Consider the following 9,481-nt stretch of genomic DNA (forward strand, 5'->3'; position numbering starts at 1 on the left):
ATTTACCGTCACACCATTCACATACAAGTAAAACACGATCATTTTAATTCATGATGGACCTATAGGACATAAACGTTAGCGTCAGTCTACCAGTGGAACGATGCTGAGGTAAAAAATACCTGACGTGACGTCACCGCTAACTTACGCGGTTAACAGGACTTTGGAATAAACCGACTGACACCGACGTTAACATTATAAAATGAAATCTAAACACTTGAATATATAAAACGATCATGTTATTTCACTCTTCAATACGTTATTTTACCACAAGCTATCAAAACACCAGCGTTACGTTACGCCAGCGTCATTCAATTATACTAGGGATGCGATGCTAACGTTGGCGATATATCAATTTATGTATGTATTGTCAGATACGGACTGACAAGTTAATGTATTGCAATGATATGAAAACTGTACATATGAACGTGTAAAACCATCGTTTTTATTAATTATATAGTGCGCAGTTTAACTACAATCCCTATTTGTATCGCTTGGCAACCAAGCGGTGCTAGCCTAGCCAAACGATGGCACAAAATATAGTGTTAGAAGGGCGCTGACTGAATAAAAGCACGTAAAACCATATAAATTGGCACATTACCCCAAAAATATCGATATCTTCATTCATTAATTGATATGTAATTAGACCAAACATGTCTGAGAGGGAAAAGCCGGTCGGCTCACTCATCAATCCAACGAATTAGCAGCGATCAAAAATATTACTATTGGCAAGCTTACTGCTATTAAAAACAACTAACGATATGGTGGTACATTTAATATTGTTGCTGTAAATGTATTCTAAAAAACATATCTTACCTTAGATCGATAAATACTGAATAAAATCCGAGTAGCGAGTCGCTTGACCTGTCGTCTCCACCGTCTCCTCAGAATAAACTTTTTTCAAAGTTGCGCGGCTCTAAAAAAAAATCGACTGCTCAACAGCGCCAAAATATCCACCGGTGGCCAAAGTTATATTACATCCGTACTGTTAAGACTACCATAGAGAATGAATGGGAAAAGTTAAGAAAGTTAGTCTTAGCCATCCACGGCTCCGGCCCGGGAGACCGGGGTTCAATTCCCCGACGGGGAGACGATGGCTGTCATTTTATCTTTCTTCGGCCCTGGGCAGAGTCGAAGAAAGGCCAAAAGGCCAGCTGCATTGGCCGGGAATCGAACCCGGGCCTCCCGCGCGGCCGTCGAGAAAAGTTTACCTAAACCGACCTAAACGCCTTTTAACATGCATTTCAATGATAGTGCAGTGTGAATGTAATATTCTTTTGGCCACTCTTCCGGTTGTGGCGCTGTTCCGACTTTTTCTATAGACCCGCGGTCCTCAAATTTTGTTTTGACTTCAGGCAAACCTCTAGCGGGAGACGGTCATAGACAAGTCACCGGAGAATCGCCAGATATCACAAAAGACGGTACAAGTGACCAGATCATCGCTACATTTTCGCGTTTATTCACTTCAGTGTTCATTTTCATTCGTCAAAGGTAAGACACGTTGCTTTATTTTCATAAAAGTTAGACTGCTTTGTGATAACATTAGTTCGCTGCTAATTCGCTTGGTTGATGTGATAGAACTGCCCGGAATTAAGTTTGGGGTAATTATGGGCTAAATAATGAATGAACATCATGCTATTTCTTGATATTGTGTGTGGTTTTTAGGTTGTTGGTTAATTTTATATATTCGTCAGCGCGGTATTGACAGTAATGTCGTGTCAGCAGGTGCCTAGCATCACTCGCAGTCGCAGGGTAACGCAGAAGATTTGTGGTGAAATAACACGTCAAAGTATTAATGGACATGATCGTTTTATAAAGTCATGTGTACAGCTTTCATGTCCTGACGTTAAATAGTCTTGTCAGTTCGTTTCTGACAGGGTTGTAATGTTGTGTTGATAAGTTAGCTACCTATACCTCAGCATTGCTAGCTTGCTAAGAGATTGACGCTATAGGCTTGTGTTTAAATAACGTAATAATGCATGAACATGATTGTGTTTTATATTTATGTGTACGGTTTTCATGTTCTGATGTTAACTCATCCTTACACCATGGATTTGACTTGTAATGTGTTGATAACTCGTCAGAATCACTGGCTTGGTAAGAGACTACAGCTATTGGCTTAATGCATTGCACTAACTGACAGCTGGACTACTAAGGGATTGATACGAGCTCTCTTTTACAATATACAATATAACATACATTTAATGTACAAATTACGTTGTAAATACTATACTAGCACCACAGTAGACTTTCAAACAATCAACTGAAGTCTGTCTACAGTGTTAATCAAATGTAATTTAATTTCCCCTCAGTCTTTGATCTATGCAACACCTCTCCTGCCCCCCTCTCTTCCTTCTCCCATCTTGCTCTCTCTCTCTCTCTCTCTCTCACACACACACACACACACACACACACACACACACACACAGCACTTCTTCTGCCCAGGCTCACAGAATGTGAAAGAACACACAGACGCACGCACGCACACATACACTTAGTTACACTCACAAACACGCCAGGACACACACACACACACACACACGCACACACACGCACACGGTCACACACACAAACTCTCTTTCTCACTCATTCTCACACACAGTCCACTTGTTGTAGACCAGATAGTGTTTGGTTTGGTTAGACTTTCCTTCTCCGTCCACTACAGAAGAGAGAGTGTTTGGTGGCTGTTCAGTTGAGTATCTGACCTCCTTCCTGCTCTCATCTCCTTCCTCTGTTTCAGCAAACCAAGAGAAAGCTGGATGTCGCCAATAAACGCCAGGACCTGCTGTATGACAAGCTGAGGGAACAGAGTGTGAGTAAAACCTCTGTGTGTGTGTGTGTGTGTGTGTGTGTGTGTGTGTGAATGTGTGTGTATGCTGTGAGATGGTGTGTGTGTTTAGATAGGAGTATCTCCCTGTGGTGTGTGTGAAGCCTATTCTCCCTCCTATCTCCCCTCAGCTCTCTCCAGTCATCATATGTGGGTTGCACAACATGGCGCGCAGAAAACACGTGGACACACACGCTAGGACACACACACACTCATGCCTGCACGCACAGCACTTCTTCTGAGTAGAAGTACGAGTATCTACTTAAAACACTGTGTGTGCGTGCCTGCGTGCGTACGTCTGTGCGTGTGTGCATGCATGCGTCTGTGTGTGCCTGCCTGCGTCTGTGTGTGCCTGCCTGCCTGGGTGCGTACATCTGTGTGAGTGTGTGTGCGCGTGCGTGCGTGCGTCTGTGAGTGCGTATGTCTGTACGTGCCGGCCCGCCTACGTCTGCCCGCGTGCCTGCCTGCTTGCCTGTCTGCGTGCGTGCTTCTGTGTGTGCCTGCCTGCCTGTGTACCTCTCTGTGTGTGTGTGTGTGTGTGTGTGTGTGTGTGCGTGCGTCTGTGTGTGCCTGCCTACGTCTGTGCGTGCCTGCGTGCGTGCTTCTGTGTGTGCCTGCCTGCCTGCCTGCGTACCTCTGTGTGTGCGTGCGTGCGTGCGTCTGTGCCTGCGTGCGTGCGTACGTCTGTCTGTGTGTGCGTGTGTACGTCTGTCCGTGCATGGGTGCATGTTGTCTGTATGTATCTGCCTGAATCTGTGCCTGCCTGCCTGCGTATGCCTGTGTGTATGCGTGCGTCTGTGTGCGTCTGCCTGAATCTGTGCGTGCCTGCCTGCATGCGTATGCCTGTGTGTATGCGTGCGTCCGTCTGTGTGTGTGTGCCTGCCTGCGTGTGTCTGCGTGCCTGCCTGCCTGCTAATCAAATGTGTTCATTTCAGTCACATAAAAATAATAACTGGTTTATTTTACTGTCCCCTAGGCTCCAGCCTTACCAGGTGTAAAGAGTTTGGCAGTGCCAAGAAGAGAGTAGTTGGCCACTGAATTGTTCCAGGCCCAGGGCTGACAGGGGCAGTACAGTGGCTCTGTCCACACCTCTGACAGAAGACTCCATTAAGAAAATTGTGGGAGGCATCTAGGAGAAGCAGCAGCACCAGCCAGAACAGAAGAGAAGACGGACAAAGACCTGTCTTGCCTGTGGACAGCCCAAGTCTGAATTTGAAACTGATGGATCCACTTCTTTTGAGCTGAATATAGCTGTAAAGTTTTTTCTTTCTTTTTTTTCTTTTACTTAATTGTTTTACTTACTTTAACATTAATGCATGACCAGAAACACCAGTTTTCTACTTGTCATATTAACCAGCACTGTATCTATCACTATATACTCCCCCTCCCTATGTATGTACTGTGTCATTGTCATATCTAATTGTTGTCTTAAATTATCCATATTATTTCTAAAACTTACAGTCCAATTATTTCATTTGTCATATATACATTATTTCACATGTTCATAAATAAAACTGTAACTTTCTTTGAAATATTGCACACTGCCTTTTTGTCCTGCTTAAATAAAAACAATATTATAGTATGTATATATCTATATCTCAGCTTAATTACACCATCTACAACAATAGGTTCTGAGTCATAAGAAAGGAGGATTTTAATGATAATTAAGCACACTGTTACAAACAAGTGAAGAACTAGAAAAAACATTAAAAGATTTCCACAAAGACAAAAAGTTCTGAGTCATAAGAATGGAGGATTTTAATGATAATTAAACACACTGTTACAATCACGTGAAGACATAAAAAAAAACATTATAAGATCTCCACAAAGACACAGGAAATATGTTAAAGTAGTATTTCACCATATTCAATGTTGTAGCATTTACATTCTATAAACGGCAAAAATATATATTTTTACTTACAAAAACGTAATTAATTGTTAATCTCCACGTATTTTCAATGCTTTTTACTCAAAAATATCACATTCAATAACAACTCGATCGGGATACGAACCCGTTCTTTTGGGGAATCGGAAATAAATAAATAAATGAACGGACCCGGAGAGAATGCCTCGATCCTATTGGCTTGCTGGACTCGTCCAGTATTCTCGACTGGCCCCCGCGTGGCAGGCGAGAATTCTACCACTGAACCACCAATGCGTGCCACGGACAGAGAAGAATGGCCGAGAATCAAAAACCACCAAGAACCACCGAGCTGTTGCTAAAGGGTCAACAGAGAAGGATTGTCGAAAAACGAGCAAACCCCAAACGGAGCTACAATGGCTGGTGGGAATCATAGATGTTCCACTGAAAAGGAACCCGAACCCTAACCCTAACCCTAACCCTAACCCTACTCTGTCGGATCTCCATTTTACAAATTTATAATGAAATATATTCTTAAAAATGAAAAATACTTACCTGGTGAAATCAGGAGATAAGGGCGAGTTTTGAAGAAGAATCCGAGGTGGTTCGACAAGGACCTGGAAAAAAAAGAAAAAAAGAAAAAAAGAAAAAAAGAAAAAAAAAGAAAAACTAAACATTTAGATATTAAGGATCTTGCACATAATACTTACCTCTTACCTCCCCTCCCTCCTGCCTCCCTCTCTTTTCCAATAGTATCTGTTTGATTTTGAATGTTTAAAAATGTTTTACCATGTCTTTTCTCTTTCTTTTTTATCCTAAGGGATATCATAATTAGGGTAAGAATTTAATTTTGACCTGTGCCAGTGCCTATTCCACACAGCAATGTGTGGGGATTTTCCCCTAACCTAGTGTGTCGAAGGGCACTTGTGGGCCGTCAAGGGGAATTAGCTCAAATGGTAGAGCGCTCGCTTAGCATGCGAGAGGTAGCGGGATCGATGCCCGCATTCTCCAGTGGCTTGGCCTGTGTAAGACTTCCTTTTCATCACGGCAGCAGACAACTGCTCAGGCAACTGCTTGTGCTATTTCAAGGAGTTCTGCGTCTTGGGCATAGACGACTTTCTGCCATGGCGAATGCGAAAAGTCTGCGCCCAACGTGGGGCTCGAACCCACGACCCTGAGATTAAGAGTCTCTGCCCGTAGATCGGCTGTTAACCGAAAGGTTGGTGGTTCAAGCCCACCCAGGGACGAAAGTACCTCTTTTCTGCGAGAAGTTTACCAGCCAACAACGTGTCTCAGAAGGATGTCCTAATGCTCACCCGAAAAGAGTTCTTCTTCTCCAAGGCTCAATGTCTAAAAGTGGCCAATACGGGGATCGAACCCGCGACCTTGGCGTTATTAGCACCACGCTCTAACCAACTGAGCTAACCGGCCCAACCTGCAGCTCCTGCCTCTCTTCGCAACACCCATTCCCCCAAGGACTGAGCAGGTCCACGTGTAGCAGTCGACGGGCAACTCCTTTTCTGGATTCTAAAAACCTCCCTGAACAGTGAGTTGACAAGCTCCTCGTTAGTATAGTGGATAGTATCCCCGCCTGTCACGCGGGAGACCGGGGTTCAATTCCCCGACGGGGAGACATTGGCTGTCCTTTTATCTTTCTTCGGCCCTGGGCAGAGTCGAAGAAAGGCCAAAAGGCCAGCTGCATTGGCCGGGAATCGAACCCGGGCCTCCCGCGTGGCAGGCGAGAATTCTACCACTGAACCACCAATGCGTGCCACGGACAGAGAAGAATGGCCGAGAATCTAAAACCACCAAGAACCACCGAGCTGTTGCTAAAGGGTCAGCAGAGAAGGATTGTCGAAAAACGAGCAAACCCCAAACGGAGCTACAATGGCTGGTGGGAATCATAGATGTTCCACTGAAAAGGAACCCGAACCCTAACCCTAACCCTAACCCTAACCCTACTCTGTCGGATCTCCATTTTACAAATTTATAATGAAATATATTCTTAAAAATGAAAAATACTTACCTGGTGAAATCAGGAGATAAGGGCGAGTTTTGAAGAAGAATCCGAGGTGGTTCGACAAGGACCTGGAAAAAAAAGAAAAAAAGAAAAAAAGAAAAAAAGAAAAAAAAAGAAAAACTAAACATTTAGATATAAAGGATCTTGCACATAATACTTACCTCTTACCTCCCCTCCCTCCTGCCTCCCTCTCTTTTCCAATAGTATCTGTTTGATTTTGAATGTTTAAAAATGTTTTACCATGTCTTTTCTCTTTCTTTTTTATCCTAAGGGATATCATAATTAGGGTAAGAATTTAATTTTGACCTGTGCCAGTGCCTATTCCACACAGCAATGTGTGGGGATTTTCCCCTAACCTAGTGTGTCGAAGGGCACTTTTGGGCCGTCAAGGGGAATTAGCTCAAATGGTAGAGCGCTCGCTTAGCATGCGAGAGGTAGCGGGATCGATGCCCGCATTCTCCAGTGGCTTGGCCTGTGTAAGACTTCCTTTTCATCACGGCAGCAGACAACTGCTCAGGCAACTGCTTGTGCTATTTCAAGGAGTTCTGCGTCTTGGGCATAGACGACTTTCTGCCATGGCGAATGCGAAAAGTCTGCGCCCAACGTGGGGCTCGAACCCACGACCCTGAGATTAAGAGTCTCTGCCCGTAGATCGGCTGTTAACCGAAAGGTTGGTGGTACAAGCCCACCCAGGGACGAAAGTGCCTCTTTTCTGCGAGAAGTTTACCAGCCAACAACGTGTCTCAGAAGGATGTCCTAATGCTCACCCGAAAAGAGTTCTTCTTCTCCAAGGCTCAATGTCTAAAAGTGGCCAGTACGGGGATCGAACCCGCGACCTTGGCGTTATTAGCACCACGCTCTAACCAACTGAGCTAACCGGCCCAACCTGCAGCTCCTGCCTCTCTTCGCAACACCCATTCCCCCAAGGACTGAGCAGGTCCACGTGTAGCAGTCGACGGGCAACTCCTTTTCTGGATTCTAAAAACCTCCCTGAACAGTGAGTTGACAAGCTCCTCGTTAGTATAGTGGATAGTATCCCCGCCTGTCACGCGGGAGACCGGGGTTCAATTCCCCGACGGGGAGACATTGGCTGTCCTTTTATCTTTCTTCGGCCCTGGGCAGAGTCGAAGAAAGGCCAAAAGGCCAGCTGCATTGGCCGGGAATCGAACTTCAGGCAAACCTCTAACGGGAGACGGTCATAGACAAGTCACCGGAGAATCGCCAGATATCACAAGAGACGGTACAAGTGACCAGATCATCGCTACATTTTCGCGTTTATTCCCTTCAGTGTTAATTTTCATTCGTCAAAGGTAAGACACGTTGTTTTATTTTCATAAAAGTTAGACTGCTTTGTGATAACATTAGTTCGCTGCTAATTCGCTTGGTTGATGCGATAGAACTGCCCGGAATTAAGTTTGGGGTAATTATGAATCGCCAGATATCACAAGAGACGGTACAAGTGACCAGATAATCGCTACATTTTCGCGTTTATTCACTTCAGTGTTCATTTTCATTTGTCAAAGGTAAGACACGTTGTTTTATTTTCATAAAAGTTAGCCTGCTTTGTGATAACATTAGTTCGCTGCTAATTCGCTTGGTTGATGCGATAGAACTGCCCGGAATTAAGTTTGGGGTAATAATGGGCTAAACAATGAATGAAAATCATGCTATTTGTTGATATTGTGTGTGGTTTTTAGGCTGTTGCTTAATATTATATATTCGTCAGCGGTTGCCTACCTAGCATCACCCGCAGGGTAACGCAGAATATTTGTGGTGAAATAACACGTTAAAGTATGAATGGACATGATCGTTTTATATAGTTATATGCATAGTTTTCATGACGTGACGTTAAATAGTCTTGTCAGTCCGTTTATATCAATCGTGTGTTGACAAGTTAACTATAGCCTACCTCAGCATTGCTCACTTGCTAAGAGACTGACGCTACAAATGTGTGTTGAAATTACGTGATAACATGATTGTGTTAGGTTCCGTAGGGAAAAGAGACCCAATAGCAGACCAAAGTTGCGGGCAAAAATCTTGTATTTATTATCCACAAGAATTACTCAAAAAGGTTCACAAAGTCAAAACATAAAAGATGCAAAAGGTCATAGTCCAAAAGGTAACACACAAAAGATCCAAAAACAAAGCAGGCAGAGCAAAAGAGAAAAATACAAAAACCAAGAACTTATCTCACACCGGCAGATAATCAGGGAAGGTGGAAGAGTTAAACTCTAGAATCACGGTCAGACAGACAGAGTCTTTCATACAGACTTTAAGCGACGATCAGACATGGAACACTGGGGAGACTGAACTTAAATACTAGAAGGGAGACATTCAATTGGTGGGAAACAAACAGGGGACAGGAGAAACTAATTAAGACAATGAGTGGACTGATTAACGGACAGGTGTGGTTGTTGGTGACAGGGAATCCAGGAAGTGACAGAGGGCAGGTGGGGGCGGAGTCTTAGGACAAAACAGAAAACACATGGCATAACAAAAAACACAAAGAGCACATGTAAAAACAAACGCAGGGAAACACATGGAGAACACACACAAGAAACACGAGACAAAACAGGCAAACACAAAATGGACCGAGCAGGATCCTGACAGATTGTATTTCATATTTTTTTGTATCTGGTTTTGATGTTGTGATGTTAACTCATCTTTACACCATGGATCTGTTACTCCTAAGATGTCTGACTAGGCTACATATTGCATCAACTAAAACAGCTGTACTACTAAGGGATTGATACCATCTCTCTTTTTAAAATACAAA

The sequence above is a fragment of the Sprattus sprattus genome (assembly GCF_963457725.1).
Source record: "Sprattus sprattus genome assembly, chromosome: 19".
Taxonomy (NCBI): Eukaryota; Metazoa; Chordata; class Actinopteri; order Clupeiformes; family Clupeidae; genus Sprattus; species Sprattus sprattus.